Raw genomic sequence first — 16048 nt, 5'->3', positions numbered from 1 at the left:
AAACCAGAGACGCGTGGAAGAAAATGGAAAACAACCATCAAAATGGATAGAAGAATAACCAGAATGACAAAGGCTCACCCATTGATCAGCTCCAGGATGATCAAAGACAGTCTGGAGTTACCTGTAAGTGCTGTGACAGTTAGAAGACGCTTGTGTGAAGCTAATTTATTTGCAAGAATCCCCTGTAAAGTCCCTCTGTTAAATAAAAGACGCATGCAGAAGAGGTTACAATTTGCCAAAGAACACATCAACTGGCCTAAAGAGAAATGGAGGAATATTTTGTGGACTGATGAGAGTAAAATTGTTCTTTTTGGGTCCAAGGGCTGCAGACAGTTTGTGAGACGACCCCCCAAACTCTGAATTCAAGCCACAGTTCACAGTGAAGACAGTGAAGCATGGTGGTGCAAGCATGATATGGACATGTTTTTCCTACTATGGTGTTGGGCCTATATATTGCATATCAGATGTCATGGATCAGTTTGGATATGTCAAAACACTTGAAGAGGTCATGTTGCCTTATGCTGAAGAGGACATGCCCTTGAAATGGGTGTTTCAACAAGACAATGACCCCAAGCACACTAGTAAACGAGCAAAATCTTGGTTCCAAACCAACAAAATTAATGCCTCGCAGATGTGAAGAAATCATGAAAAACTGTGGTTATACAACTAAATATTAGTTTAGTGATTCACAGGATTGCTAAAAAAGCAGTTTGAACATAATAGTTTTGAGGTTGTAGCGTCAATAGCAGATGCTACTATTATTGTGAACACCCCCTTTTCTACTTTTTTTTTTACTAATAGCCCAATTTCATAGCCATAAGAGTGTGCATATCATGAATGCTTGGTCTTGTTGGATTTTTGAGAATCTACTGAATCTACTGGTACCTTGTTTCCCATTTAACAATAAGAAATATACTCAAAACCTGGATTAATCTTTTTAGTCACATAGCACTACTATTATTCTGAACACTACTGTATCTCAAACACATACACCTTGTTTCATCAAAGAACTGTATCTACGCAATCATTCATTTTATAAACTGCTTATTCCACATAAGTGTAAAGGGTTGGGACACTATCAAACTTACATTTAACCATGTCTTTCAGAAGTTATAGCTTTTATGCTTAGAACTTTTTTCCTGCCTGTATGCACTTCTGTCTGCAGGGGTTATCAGGCACAAACCGTCTGTCACCAAGTAGGATTATGTAACATTTGTGTGTGTGTGTGTGTGTGTGTGTGCGTGTGTGCGTGCTCAGTCATGGTGGGTCATCCTTTTAGTAGACTGTATATTGTGTTTGGCTCTCGATCCTACTTCCCTTGGGACTTCAGTGTCTGTTATACACTTCAAGAGGCAAGCAGACAGAGAAAGAAGTTGAGAAAAGTATGACAGATGGGACACACATTCAGACAATACATTGGCCTGGAGCATGTCTCACCACTGGCCAACGTGTACCTGTTCTGTCGGTCTGTCTTTCTGTGTCTTTATTAAGAACGACAACACAGTGACTGCAAATATGGAATTATTGGGATGAAAGAAACCGGGACCAGTTCCAGCAGACGCAATCCAAAGGGATGGAATTGTCTGGAATATGTATATGTGCTGGACAAACCCTGCATGGTGTCACTCATAGGTTTGCTGTAGAGACCTGGAAGAGCTGTGTTGTAGCCCAAAATTTGCTGCTGTGGGTGCCACCATGTTGGCACTGCATATTCTGCACGACCATCTTTATTTTGATAAACAGGTGATGGTTGGACGACACCCTCTGTGACCTCTGTGACATAAATGAAGCACAAACATGCCCCATCTTAAAAGTTACTGACAAGCTAAGCTAACAGGGAAGCAAGATGGCACTTGCGTTTGGTCTCGCCAATGCTGCTGCCCGTGTAATTGTTGTGTTTGTTTTGATGTTAGTCTTCCCACTGGTGTTTATTGGTCTTGCAACCATTTATGAATGAATCTGTTCATGTCAGGCACATTATCTGTCTACAGCAGGGGTGGCCAAGTTCGGTCCTCGAGATCCACCTTCGTGACACTCTTAGTTGTCTCCCTGCTCCAACACACCTGAATCCAATGAAAAACTTAACAGACTTTTAATGAGCCTTTCATTGGATTCAGGTGTGTTGGTGCAGGGAGACAACTAAGAGTGTCAGGAAGGTGGCTCTCGAGGACCAAACTTGGCCACCCTTGGTCTACAGGGACCATGATGAAATGTGATCACATTTAATATTGTAAATTAGCTGATGAGCTATTACAAATGAGTGCAATACACTTGAAAACATTAAACCTACAGCACAATAATCTACCAAGTGCATTTTATCTCAGTAACATAATTATTGGTTTGAATGTTTTAGTTAATTTTATTTAACTGGCTTAAGGTATTCAGCAAACAAATGGTTGAGTTATACTAACTTCTCTGGTTTTACAGTGTGTTGTGAGTCCACACAGCGGGCAGATTAGTTTTCCTGTAGGGAAGGAATATTTTCAAAGAATGCACACAGGTTTGGTGTTTTTGTGACCCACCACGAGGTTGACCACCATGAAGTGTGAGGACATGCACAGTTGGAGTTGTCACGAACTACCAAGCAAGAATGTGCATTTGTGTCTAATGTGCTACATTTATGCTTTTATCAAGAGAAACCATTGTGCCTATGTCTTCTGCAAAGATAATGGCAATTTTGCCATGAATCCTTCGAAATACATTTAAATTTTAATTACATACAGTTGTGTTCAAAATAATAGCAGTGTGTTTAAAATGTGAGTAAAGCTCAAAATCCTCATCATAACTTTTATTTCCCAAATGTATTGGGAACAGTGAACACTCTATTCCAAATCAAAACATAAAGAAAAAAAGAAAGTTCAGAAAATGTAGGCTACTCAGGTAAAATTATTTCAAATGTTTCAAAATGGCCACAAAAACCAGACGGGATAGAAAACTGTTGTTTAAATGGATCAAACAATAATCAGATTGTATGTGTGTGTGTGTGTGTGTGTGTGTGTGTGTGTGTGTGTGTGTGTGTGTGTGTGTGTGTGTGTGTGTGTGTGTGTGTGTGTGTGTGTGTGTGTATATATATATATAAAAAACGTGCGGAGGAATTCGCGCGTCAGGATGGAGCCACTAATGGCGCGGGACAAAAAGCAACGCCGTGATGAAGCCTCACAGGACATGTTGTGGCATGTCCAGCTTGTCCACAATTTTTCGGATAGTCACACGACTGAAAAGCCACCGAAGCCGTCTAAATCTTCAGAATGGTGCAAGAGCTGGGCATGTTACAACATGTCCTGTGAGACCAACACGGAGGTGCTTTTATCCCGCGTGTTATGTGTCGGACGCAGCCCGGAGAACCGACCAGCATTTGAAGGACCCAGTATAAAATAAGCAGAGCACGGTACAAAAGATAACAGAGTTTAATAAACATAACAGTGATGTGATAAATATAAGAGTGTGCGGTCTGACGTGGTGGATTGCGGTGCGCTCCCAGCAGCGCTAACGGTCCGGAGCCAGAACCAGTTCGGACCCAAGGACCCCGCCGACACCCCCCAGGTGGCCGCGACAAACCGAGTCTGTGAATGAAGAAATCATCATGTGAGTCCACACTCCACACACAGAGAGACCGCTCAAAGGTGTACAAACAGCAAACACTTCCTGGCTTAATTACCAATCAGCTTCCCACCCTGCAGGCATGGAACACCCTGTTCACAAACTCACTGCAGTGGAAGCTGATTAAAACGACTAACATAACAGCTCAATATAATAAGGTGTGAGGGACACCACATTTACTGACTGTACAAATGTTAGTCACAAAACCTAACGTACCTCAGGAAGTGTGCTGACGAGCGTGAGACCTCACCCTCTCCTCTTTCACAGACCATGCATCAAACCTGGACGTTCTCGGCATCCACTGATGATGAGATGGCTCTCGAGACGACGATCTCACCCGTCTGGTCACAAGGTCGAGTCTCTGGCAAATACACACTGTGTACTCCAGACTTAAATGCCACCATGCTCCAATCCGTGTAGATGCACCACAGCTGTGAGTCCTGACGAGCTGCACATGATCAGCCTCAGGTGATCAGGGTGAGGTCCTGATAACTCAGCCACACAGCCACTCAGTCCTAAACGCGTGCCACCTGGAAGGAAAAACAAAAGACAGAAACAGAAGACAGAAACAAAAGACAGCCAGGCACCCCCAACCATACAACAGCACCCCACCCTCACGGGAAGCCTCCCGGCGACCACACAAACCTGGCCCAGGAGAAACACCCCCCTCCAGGGACCATGGCTGGAAACCGTATCTGCATTCATCTTCCAACAGAATCTTCATCCAACAGAACGGTTGACGTCTTCTCCTCTGACTGCATCTTTGCCTTTGTTTCTGTCAGTCAATAAGCACAGGTGTGGCCAGGAGTTCTTGAACCTGTGCGGTCAGCCTTTGTCCAAACATGTTTACAGTCTGATTAGTCATAAAACAAAAAAGACAAACACAAACAACCAAACCACCCCCCCCTCCCCAGAGGACCGTCCCATCAAACCCCGGGAAGAGGAGAAAAGAAAAACAACCCAAACTTAAGCTTGTAAATAAAAACGCTAACACCCCCCCCCCCCCCCCCCCCCGACGACATGTAGGGACCAACACCCCCCAGAGGACATCCTGCCAGCTCCAGGAGTAATAACCACAGCCGAGGTCCCTCTGGGATCCAAAGTCACCCACGGGGACTCCCAGCGCCTCCCAGAGGACCGTTCCATCAACCCTAGGAGACGCCCCCCCTCATGACCAACGGACCCAGCCCCGGCCGTCTATGGCTAGAAGGACCCACAGCCCTTTCCCCCCCAGAGGACACCACAGTCACACCCTGAGGGCGGAAACTGGGGGGAAAAACAAAAGGAGAAAAAAAAACAAACAAACAAACAACCCCAGCCCCACCCCCTCGGCGCAGTGGAAACTGGAAGCACGTCCAGCGTCACCAACCATGACTATACCCCAGAAGTCAACCGGGAGGAGTGGAACAGCGGTTATGGCAGATGGCACAAAACGGCACCACCCCTCCGACTTCCAAACCAGCCACCAGCTGCGGGTATATCCCACTGCCCCAAACCTCAGCCACGCCAATGGCAGACGGCTCAAAGGCGCGCTGAAGCCGGAGGTGGAACAGGGAATCAACAAAAAAAAACAACACCCCGAACCCCCCCCCCCTCCCAGGTGCAGAGGTTACCTGGGAAACGCCCAGCATAACCAAACTGCACCACTCCAGCAACGCCGACAACCTACGGCTCACACGGCTGGAGCCAGAGGAGAAGGGAGGGAATAAAAAAAAATACCCCAAACCCCCCCCCCCCTCCCGGGTGCAGAGGTTACCTGGGAAACGCCCAGCATAACCAAACTACACCACTCCAGCAACGCCGACACGTACGGCTCACACGGCTGGAGCCAGAGGAGAAGAGGGGGCATAACAAAAACAAAAAAAAAGAAAAAACAACCCAATTACCCCCCCCCTATCACCCCCCAGAGGACCGTCCCATCAAACCCTGGGAGGTGAAACCAAAAGAAATTAAAAAAAAGACTAACAGACTAACATACAGTTACTTGGGTCATTTTTATGCTCCAGACAGACTGCAGGGTCACGACCCCAGACACTAATGGTGTAAAAAATCCCACACAAAAACCAACTCAAAAAACACCCACAAAAAATGAACCAACACAAAACTAATAAGTGTTTTATACCGTCAAGCTCAAACAAATGGAACACACCTGTTCCAATTTAAGAGCTTAACGGTAATGTGACTCAGTCACCAACAGAGGGAGCCAGAGTGCTAAAAATGAAAAACCCCCTTTGGTAACTGAGAAAACAAACTCAAGCTGCTTTTCTGTGCGCAGCTGTGTGTAACACACAACCAAAAATGTGCTTCAACTAAATAACGCCGGAGCTGACACAACAGACGCAGTAGTTATCTTTACCCGGGGAAACGGGGCTACAACTGTAACACAGGAAGCTCAGCGACCCGTGCCACAGAGCTCCGCCGTGCGCGTTCACCCATTACAAACACACTCTTGCAGCTCCCGTTTAAACCTCTTATCCGGTCGGAGCGTGACGCAAAGCCGTCGCCAGTCACACTCCACCATGACCCACGGATAAGGCACAACACAGGAACACAGCTGCAAGAGAGCTCAAATCAGTATTCAGTAATGGGTTCTCAAACACGCACCATCCGAGTGGAGAGCACCCGCAACTGATCCGGATAACGTCTGAACGTCTGCTGCCGCCTTCCCGGCGCGTTACTGTCTCTGCTACCGCTGGGTCCGTGATGTTTGGCCAGAGACTACTGTTATGTGTCGGACGCAGCCCGGAGAACCGACCAGCGTTTGAAGGACCCAGTATAAAATAAGCAGAGCACGGTACAAAAGATAACAGAGTTTAATAAACATAACAGTGATGTGATAAATATAAGAGTGCACGGTCTGACGTGGTGGATTGCGGTGCGCTCCCAGCAGCGCTAACGGTCCGGAGCCAGAACCAGTTCGGACCCAAGGACCCCGCCGACACCCCCAGGTGGCCGCGACAAACCGAGTCTGTGAATGAAGAAATCATCATGTGAGTCCACACTCCACACACAGAGAGACTGCTCAAAGGTGTACAAACAGCAAACACTTCCTGGCTTAATTACCAATCAGCTTCCCACCCTGCAGGCATGGAACACCCTGTTCACAAACTCACTGCAGTGGAAGCTGATTAAAACGACTAACATAACAGCTCAATATAATAAGGTGTGAGGGACACCACATTTACTGACTGTACAAATGTTAGTCACAAAACCTAACGTACCTCAGGAAGTGTGCTGACGAGCGTGAGACCTCACCCTCTCCTCTTTCACAGACCATGCATCAAACCTGGACGTTCTCTGCATCCACTGATGATGAGATGGCTCTCGAGACAACGATCTCACCCGTCTGGGCACAAGGTCGAGTCTCTGGCAAATACACACTGTGTACTCCAGACTTAAATGCCACCATGCTCCAATCCGTGTAGATGCACCACAGCTGTGAGTCCTGACGAGCTGCACATGATCAGCCTCAGGTGATCAGGGTGAGGTCCTGATAACTCAGCCACACAGCCACTCAGTCCTAAACGCGTGCCACCTGGAAGGAAAAACAAAAGACAGAAACAGACGACAGAAACAAAAGACAGCCAGGCACCCCCAACCATACAACACCGCGCCATTAGCGGCTCCGTGGCAAATTCCTCCGCTCCTCTTTCCATGACAAAAACTCCTGTAACAGTGGAATGTGGCGAAAAAGTGCTATGTGCACATCTTCTGCCATTTCTCTGGTAGTCATACGATGTCCCGGATCAACACAGCATTCAGTTTGGAAATGATCTGGTCGTTTCAGCCTGTCAATGGCCACTCTGAGTGCGGCGTGCCCTCAGCCATTGTGCGCCGTCTTTAAACCGGTTGTAACACTCCTTAATCTGTGTGATCCCCATAGAATCGTCTCTGAAAGCCGTCTGAATCTTCCGAATGGTTTCCACCTGGCTGTCTCTCACAGTTTCTGGAAAAAATTTGATGCAGCAAAGCTCCAAATCGTTCAGACATTTTCCTCGCAATGAAAATCCGACGAGGGGGGTGGACCACTGCTCACTCAAATCCTGCCCACAGACGAATGACGCAACCGACAGGCATGAAAAAACTCACGCATGCACACGAAGGTTCATGCTTGGCTGATGCAAGCTCACATGATTCAAATCCATATAGTTTTTGCAAAAAATAAAAAGGTCGGATACTTTCCTAACATACCTCGTGTGTATATGTATGTATGTATGTATATATATATATGTATGTATGTATGTATATATACAACCCCTGGCAAAAAGTATGGAATCACCGGCCTCGGAGGATGTTCATTCAGTTGTTTAATTTTGTAGAAAAAAAGCTGATCACAGACATGACACAAAATTAAAGTCATTTCAAATGGCAACTTTCTGGCTTTAAGAAACACTATAAGAAATCAGGAAAAAAAATTGTGGCAGTCAGTAACGGTTACTTTTTAGACCAAGCAGAGGGAAAAAAATATGGAATCACTCAATTCTGAGGAAAAAATTATGGAATCATGAAAAACAAAAGAACGCTCCAACACATCACTAGTATTCTGTTGCACCACCTCTGGCTTTTATAACAGCTTGCAGTCTCTGAGGCATGGACTTAATGAGTGACAAACAGTACTCTTCATCAATCTGGCTCCAACTTTCTCTGATTGCTGTTGCCAGATCAACTTTGCAGGTTGGAGCCTTGTCATGGACCATTTTCTTCAACTTCCACCAGAGATTTTCAATTGGATTAAGATCCGGACTATTTGCAGGCCATGACATTGACCCTATGTGTCTTTTTGCAAGGAATGTTTTCACAGTTTTTGCTCTATGGCAAGATGCATTATCATCTTGAAAAATGATTTCATTATCTCCAAACATCCTTTCAATTGATGGGATAAGAAAAGTGTCCAAAATATCAACGTAAACTTGTGCATTTATTGATGATGTAATGACAGCCATCTCCCCAGTGCCTTTACCTGACATGCAGCCCCATATCATCAATGACTGTGGAAATTTACATGTTCTCTTCAGGCAGTCATTTTTATAAATCTCATTGGAACGGCACCAAACAAAAGTTCCAGCATCATCACCTTGCCCAATGCAGATTCCAGATTCATCACTGAATATGACTTTCATCCAGTCATCCATAGTCCACGATTGCTTTTCCTTAGCCCATTGTAATGATGTTTATTTTCTGTTTAGGTGTTAATGATGGCTTTCGTTTAGCTTTTCTGTATGTAAATCCCATTTCCTTTAGGCGGTTTCTTACAGTTCGGTCACAGACATTGACTCCAGTTTCCTCCCATTTGTTCCTCATTTGTTTTGTTGTGCATTTTCGATTTTTGCAACATATTGCTTTAAGTTTTCTGTATTGACGCTTTGATGTCTTCCTTGGTCTACCAGTATGTTTGCCTTTAACAACCTTCCCATGTTGTTTGTATTTGGTCCAGAGTTTACACACAACTGACTGTGAACAACCAACATCTTTTGCAACATTACGTGATGGTTTACCCTCTTTTAAGAGTTTGATAATCCTCTCCTTTGTTTCAATTGACATCTCTCGTGTTGGAGCCATGATTCATGTCAGTCCACTTGGTGCAACAGCTCTCCAAGGTGTGATCACTCCTTTTTAGATGCAGACTAACGAGCAGATCTGATTTGATGCAGGTGTTAGTTTTGGGGATGAAAATTTACAGGGTGATTCCATAATTTATTCCCCAGAATTGAGTGAGTCTATATTTTTTTCCCTCTGCTTGGTCTAAAAAAGTAACCGTTACTGACTGCCACAATTTTTTTTTCCTGATTTCTTATAGTGTTTTTTAAAGCCAGATAGTTGCCATTTATAATTACTTTAGTTTTGTGTCATGTCTGTGATCTGCTTTTTTTCTACAAAATTAAACAACTGAATGAACATCCTCAGAGGCCGGTGATTCCATAATTTTTGCCAGGGGTTGTGTATATATATATAATAGAGAGAGAGAGAGAGAGAGAGAGAGAGAGTGTGTTAATCCACTTAAGAGCACCCAAAACCGAATTGTGGTGATGGCCACAAACACGCAACCATCCACACACAGAGACCCAGATCACAGCGAAATATCCGATCACTGCTGTGGATGGTGTGTTAGGCCAAGACTAAAGTACAGAACCTTACCATAAGACATGGACCACTCCGACATGTCAAAGCCATACAGCCAGCTGCGAGCGATGACGGCAACGGGCCCATGATGCAGGGCCCCAGTAAAAACCAGGACAAAAGGACAGCTGAAGGGCACAGGGGCCAGGAAGAGCAGCCCCCAGTGTCTCCGGGGCAGACGTCGAACCAACAGGGGAGCAGCCTGACGGCGCCGGAACACACGGTGTGTCACTCCTCTTGTTGTCCACCCGAAGGCACCGTTGGCACCTCAGTCTGCCTTTTGTGGCTTTTTGGTTTTAATTTGTGCCTGTCACAATTGGCACAGGAACGTGATTCTGGCTCTTGTTCTGTGGGACACCTGTTTTGTCTGTGCCACACAGTTAACACACCAGCTCCACCATAAAGTCCTTGTTTGTCATGGGCTGCACTTGCTTGACATTGTTGATCTCACGATGCAAGATGAATGCATTTGTGGTTGCAATGTCAACTAAGTTCAGCAACACTGTCCTGTACCAGCATGCAGTTTTCCGATGGGTGGAGTAATACTGGATGAGCTGGTCAGATAGGTCAACTCCACCCATGTTTTTATTAGAAGCCAACACTGTCTTTCACCGTCCAGTGTCCATCCTTCCCATCCTTCACCCTTCTCCACACTGTCTCACTTGAAAATGCATGATGGATAGTGGAGCACACAGACACCTCCCATGTGTCCATCCACTTTACAAACACCAGAGACCCCTCTCTTATCCATCTTATAGATCCTCTTTCAGATTTTTTTTGTGAGAGTATTTGCCCTCCCTCTAGGTCATCCTTGTCTGTTTTCCCTGTATGTGCCACATGCCCCAAACTTCATGTTAGCCAGGTCCATGAACAGTTTGGGACTTGTGTAAAAATTATCCTGTTGTGGTTCTGTCAGTGTTGGGGTTTTAGTCTCTTGTCTCCTCTGTCTCTTTTTCTCACATCTGTCCCCAGCTCCTATCTACTGTTATTTCTGCACTCATCTCCTTATGTCCTCACAGTTGATCCCAAAGTATCTACTCATATCTTCTTTCAACTCTTGTCTCCTTGTTAGGTCATCACATCTTGTCTTTTCACCTTTATCTTGTCAAGTAGTAGTCTCTGCCTTCGTCTATTTCCTTCAGTTTCTAGCAATGTCTGGCTATCTGCTGCCATCTAGTGTTCCCTTTTATTATCTTCAGTTTCAGGTAATATCTGTTTACTGCCATCTGGTGTTCTCTTAAATTCTTTACACATCAGTCTCTAATTAAGTGCACCTACTTGAGTGTCCACCTGCAACAATTATGGCTGGCTATATATTGTGACTCCTGTTTGGCCTTAGTTGTGGGTCCATTGCATGTATGCATTTTTGAATGTTGCTGGTGTTACTGCTGGGTCACTGGAATCCATTTCCTCTTGTGAGTACTCTGAATTCACCCTGCATTTTTGGAAGTCCTGCTATTTCCTAAGTGCTCTCCCCCTTCAAGGAAGAGGCTGTTTTTCCCTCAGTTTTCCAGCTTCCTTGCTATTTTTGTATTTTGCATTTATCTTTTACATAAGGAGGAAGTTGATGTTGATTTGGGACATTCTGCGTAGTATGTTAAGTTTCCCTTTTTTGATTGTGGACTTTATGCTCTCCTTTGGTGAAGAAGATATTCCTCAGAACTGTCACTGTTTTTGAAGACTCCTGTGTTGAACTCACCCTTTGATGAAGTTCCCTAAAAAGCCTTCAGTTGGTTCAGAATGCTGCAGCTAGAGTACTGACGGGGACTAGCAGGAGAGAGCATATCTCACCCGTGTTGGCCTCCCTTCATTGGCTTCCTGTTAATGCTAGAATAGAATTTAAAATTCTTCTTCTTACTTATAAGGTTTTGAATAATCAGGTCCCATCTTATCTTAGGGACCTCATAGTACCATATTACCCCATTAGAGCGCTTCGCTCTCAGACTGCGGGCTTACTTGTAGTTCCTAGGGTTTGTAAGAGTAGAATGGGAGGCAGAGCCTTCAGCTTTCAGGCTCCTCTCCTGTGGAACCAGCTCCCAATTCAGATCAGGGAGACAGATACCCTCTCTACTTTTAAGATTAGGCTTAAAACTTTCCTTTTCGCTAAGGCTTATAGTTAGGGCTGGATCGGGTGACCCTGGACCATCCCTTGGTTATGTTGCTTTAGACGTAGACTGTGTTTCATAATTATTGTATGGCCTTGCCTTGCAATGTGGAGCGCCTTGGGGCAACTGTTTGTTGTGATTTGGCGCTATACAAGAAAAAAGTTGATTGATTGATTGAGTTGATGAAGCTTACTCCTGTGTTGAACTCACCTTGCACCAAAAGATTATTCTTCAGTTTTTATTTTCTGTGAATTAATAAATTGCTGTTCTTGATCTTCTGTCTTCTTGTTTGCTGACCTGCTATTGGGGTTCAATTTAGTCTGTCCCTACGCCCAACCGTAACATATCCATGTAAATGTGGTACCCAGTACCAAGCGAGGATGGATGGATCAAGTTCATGACCACATCGTATGACAGCCCACGCTCACTTGTGGTCACAGTCTTGCCAGTGTAAATGGTGAATTTGAGTGCGTAGCCATTACTTGAAACAGCCAACACAAAGCTCCATTTTGTTGGCTTATCCTTCAAATATTGAGTCATTCCAGTTTTTGCCTTCGTCGCCACCATCCTTTAATCCACTGCCAGCTCCCTTCTCGGGTGGTAATAAGCCTGGCAGGCACTGAGGATGTCATCATAAAGAGGCCTGACTCAGTGGTTTGTCATGACCTGGTGTTCCCTTTTTTTCTGCCATTTTCTACATCCTCATCTGGATCACTTAGGTGGATGTTCCAGAATATTGATCTAAAGTTGTCTCTGGACATTACTTTTGCTGAAAAGGGCACAGACCAAATATTATTTTGTTTCCAGTAGTCTTGGAGACTTGACAGTGACACCAATGACATGTATATCAGAAGTCCAAAAAATTTGTAGATCTTCCATTTCAATGTCTGTCCAGATGTATTTTTTTCCCTAATGCCTTGTTTTTTGCAGCAATTTGATTGGTGTTGGTGCTAATTGTTATAATGGTGTCATTTGCAAAAAACAAAAGAAAAATGTGTTTTGGACTTTGGGTGAAAAGTGTATCAACCTGGACTCCAGGTGTTCTCTGAGGCTGAAATCTGCTTACTGCTGGAGCGGTGTCTGCATCCTCCTCCGTGTTCCAGCAGTCAGCGCTGTGGTGTGTCTCTGCTGTGTGTCTGAGCCTGCGCTCCAACCCTCTGTTCAGATGTCCGTGTGCACGTTGGTGGATCCACCTGCTTTGGTTGCACCTCCAGAACAAAAGAGAGATCATCTCTTTCTGCACCAGAATCCTCACAGCCTGTTTCAGACTGCGCTGCGTGCTCCGGCTTCCTCCATTTCAAAAAATAACTGAAGCGCTTGCTCCACATTCACAAAACACCTCATTTTTACAAAAAACCCCAAACAACAACAAAACACTAACTGCACCTGCTTTCCACCAGTAATAAAGAGAAAGTGACCACACAGTCAGACCCACGTGGGGTGGGTGGGCTGTGATCAAACACACATGGAGTTAGTGAACCCATGTGGGGTTAGTGACTTCTGATTGGTGGAAAATTCACGAGCCAGCCAACCAATGAGGAAAATGGAGTCATATTTCTTCCCACCGCTGTCGCTGCTGCAGTAGAGAAGGAAATGATCCTTTTGGCTGCATGTGTGTGTACATAAATGTGCAGCGAAAAATGACAGTAATAGTCATGAAAATGCATGATGAAAAAAATACTCATAAGTCAAGTTATAGTAGGCCTATTAACAAAATTTAAAAAGTGCTATAAAGGTTGAAGTCTTCACATTCAGTACACATTTAAAGGGAGCCTCAGAGTGCAGCAAATTGAGTGTTATGACCGCTTAATTAGGTCATGTGACTTTTTATGCGAGGGCATGTCATTCGACTCCAGAGGGGTTATCTGCTTGTATCTCAGCACGTTTGTGTGCGTTTGTTTTCTGTACAGTAATTAATGGCTCAGCGTTTGTTGACATAAAAGAGTCAGATGTATCACAAATTGTATTGTTTATCTATTATATATATATATTAATAATAATAATAATAGCAACAACACTTTAAGAAGAGTGAGTGAGTATGATCTTGATGGCGACATTACGTATTGCCCTTTTTTGAAGAATAGTTAGTGATTTTATCAGATTCATGTCGTTATTGCCCCAGATCTCTACACTGTAATTGAAATCCGGTAAGACAATGAAACAGTGTAGGATGCGGAGTGATTTGTGATCCAGAACATGTTTTGCTTTTTTAAAACACTGAAATACTTCTTGATAATTTGGTTTGTATATATTTGATGTGTGGTTTCCAACTGGTTTTCTCATCTATTATTGCCCCAAGAAATTTATTTTCATTAACCCTTTCAATCTGCACCCATTTGTCTGCGTTTGTACTTGCTCATTTGATCTGCAGTCCCCAAATAACATTAGTTTTGTTTTATTTAAATTTAATGACAATTTGTTTCGGTCAAACCATACTTTCAGTTTGTTCATTTCTACAGTGATTTCCTCCAGAACTATCTGCCAAGCTAAAAAACTGCTGCATCCTACCTAGTAAGAGCAGAATACTACTGAAGTGATTTTGAATAAGGAAAGTTGTTTTTTCGTTTTCCACCACTTTCATTGAAACGATTGGAATTGCAGTGCAATCTGTTCATTTGGTGTTTTGTTAGCGACAGGCTAATATTAGTTTTCATGTACCTTATTTTCTGGATTATAAGTCACACCAGTTAAAAACATGCATCTTGAAAAGGAAAACCCATTTATAATTTGCACCGGAGTGTAACCCACACCCTTTTTTCTGGGTAATCATCTCTGTAATTTGAGATTTTTGTGCGTTGTTGCTGTGTGCTTTTTATTTTTGTCATGTATTCTTTTATATTATTAGAGTTTAATTTGTTAATGCTTTGAATCCTGGGGAAGTCCTCTATGAATAGCAATAATGATTATTATATCACAGCTAAGTGGATCCTTGTCATTTGATTAGTGCTTTGTATGTCACATGACATGGATTATTCGTCCCATTTGTGTTGCATTGCATTTAGCGTGCAAATATGGTTTCATTTACTGTGCAAATTTGGTTCCACACATTTTGTACCACAGTTTTTAGCTAAACATAACAGAGTTTGGTTTGCTGATGGATGACGATTTGTAGGAGCTAGTTGACGGTGCTGTTTGTTCTAACACACACACAAAAAAAAATCTACTACGCCATAAACCGTCGGGAGGCATGAAGAGTCTTTAGGATGAAAACCTGGGCAAATTTCTGATGCGATTTTTCACTTGACTAAGTACACAAAGTCTTTTGTTTTAAAGTATCACTGACTCCATCTGTTTTTCCAAGTTGACTGAGAACAATTTTGGACTCCTGTTTAAAGTTTGTGTTGGACTGCTGATGTCAAAGCATGAGTGACACACGCCAAAATGTAAGTCCCATTTCTGTTGTTTATAAATTAATGTAATATATTTTGACAAGAATCTATTTTAGCCATTATATAAAACAAATAATGATTGTTGTTACATTCTTTCAGTGGAACGAATGTTTAATTCAGTGGAAGCTGGAACAAACCATTCAACTCGGCTTTGACTCGTTGAATAGAGCATTCCGTCTTTCACCTCATGAAGTATTCGTACCATTGAACTCAAATATTCATTATTTGTATATTATTACTAGTACTGAATGTGTAATTTTTCCATCTATAAGCTTCACTAAAGTATAAGTTGCACCATCTCCCAAACTAGTTAAAACAAAAAACATGACTTATAATCCAGAAAATGCAGTAATTATGTTTTGATGACTGTTACTGCATCAATACAGAATTTTTACCTCCCACATTGCAATGTAAATGTCTACACTTGTACTGTGAAACATTGAATACAGGGAAGCTCATGCTATGAAAATGTTTCTTAAACATGTTATAGCTTAATAACACGAACGTTATTTAACACACTTTGTCAGGAAGTTGCTTGTATAATGCGTGACAAAGCAGGACAAATAAAAACAGCCCTGATTGTGTGTCCCTGTTTAAATTGCAGGTGGCATGGTGGAATAGTGGTTAGCATTGTTGCCTCACAGCAAGAAAGTTGTGGGATCACTTCCCTCCTGCACTTTTCTATGTGGAGTTTGCATGTTCTCCCTGTGTTTACATGGCTTCCCTCTGGATGGACCAGCTTCCTCCCACATCCAGAGACATGCAGCTTAGGTGAATTGGTAGTGACAAATTGGGCATTCACATGAGCATAGGCTGGTATGGGCTTTGGGAGGTTCC

At 43.4% G+C, this 16048-nt stretch overlaps 1 protein-coding gene across 2 annotated transcripts in view; it reads left to right on the top strand.

Annotated features, from left to right (window-relative positions):
- Positions 1-16048, top strand: part of LOC117512155 (microtubule-associated protein 4) — a 418222-nt gene that overhangs the window by 297407 nt on the left and 104767 nt on the right. The gene's annotated exons all lie outside the window — the stretch shown is intronic.

Source organism: Thalassophryne amazonica, chromosome 1 (assembly GCF_902500255.1).
Source record: "Thalassophryne amazonica chromosome 1, fThaAma1.1, whole genome shotgun sequence".
Classification (NCBI taxonomy): Eukaryota; Metazoa; Chordata; class Actinopteri; order Batrachoidiformes; family Batrachoididae; genus Thalassophryne; species Thalassophryne amazonica.
The sequence above is the reverse complement of the archived record's forward strand: the minus strand, read 5'-3'. Positions and strand labels throughout refer to the sequence as shown.